Here is a 1,483-nt window from a genome sequence, read left to right on the forward strand (position 1 = left end):
GGGGGATGTTTTTGAGTTTGTTAGTTTGTCTCTGATGGTTTGTTTTTGAAAGGGGGGGATTCTTTTGTTGTTTCTTGTTTTGATTTTTGGGGAAGGGGAGGGGGGGGGTTGTCTGTTTGGTAGGGTTCTTAAACTGTCTTTATCATTAATATGTAGTTGCTTTATGCCCATACTGACATAATTTAGATTATTTAGGATTTGGCGTTTTGACTGTGCCTATCAGGGTCAGCCAGTCTGGTACAACATCCCAGCAGGAAGACTGTGGTGCTGGATGAAAAAAAAATTGATGACTTTGTGGTCCCAGCTACCTACAAATCGATGGTAGACTAAGACACCCCAACACTACGGCCAGGTATACACAGGCGTCTGTGGTGTTGTGCTAAGTGGCTTCACCGTCTCATGCTCATGACATGTGGGTGGTTGGCGGGTGCTCTGGTGTGGTTTGCTTCTTCTTTCCTATGAAACATCTATCATCCTTATCTCCCCTTCTTCTTTTTTTATGTTTGTTACTCTCTTGTAACACCTCTAATCTTCTGGCGGTCATATGACCTTATGCAGTTGCGAGCGCCGTAAAACCTCTACTAAAACTAAACTAAACTAAACTAGCACATGACATGAGTTCAGTTCCTGTGTGGGGGGTAATTTTTTTGTTCACAGACAAAGAGATGCTGGTTGTTTGACCAAGGGAGATCTCATCCAACAGACAGACTGAGTGTTGTTTATGTCTGTGTCCTTTTTCTTTTTTGGTTGGATGGGTGTTTGTTTTTTGGTTTCATGGTTTGTTTTTGGGGGTTGTTTTTTTTGTTTGTTTTTTGTTTTTTGTTTTGTTTGTTGGTTTGTTTGTTTGTTGTTGTTTGTTTGTTTGTGTGGGTTTGTGTTGTTTTTTTGTTTGTTTTTTTTTGGGGGGGGGTTGTATGTGTGTTTTTGTGATTATGTGTCTTTTGCTGTTGTTGTTTTTTTCGTTTTTCGCTTTTTCCGTTTTTTTTGGGTGTTTTTTTGTGTTTGGGGCATTTTTTCTTCTTCTTTTTTTTAAGTGGATGTTTTACGTCCATGTCGGTTGAAGCAGTTTCGATGAGTCAGGGATTTGGTTTCCACACTGTCTGTCAGGGGCAACCCGGGCTAACAGGGACAAGAAGAGTCCCAGCAAGGAGATAGATTTCATACACACGCACACAAACACGTGCACACACGTACAAAAGACAATCACACACACAGAGACACATACACACACGCACACACACACACACACACATACACACACACACACACACACAAACACGTTCACACACGTACAAAAGACAATCACACACTCAACACACACACAGAGACACATACACACACGCACACACACACACACACACATACACACACACACACACACACAAACACGTTCACACACGTACAAAAGACAATCACACACTCAACACACACACAGAGACACATACACACACGCACACACACACACACACATACACACACACAC

Source organism: Aplysia californica, unplaced genomic scaffold (assembly GCF_000002075.1).
Source record: "Aplysia californica isolate F4 #8 unplaced genomic scaffold, AplCal3.0 scaffold00057, whole genome shotgun sequence".
NCBI classification, from domain to species: Eukaryota; Metazoa; Mollusca; class Gastropoda; order Aplysiida; family Aplysiidae; genus Aplysia; species Aplysia californica.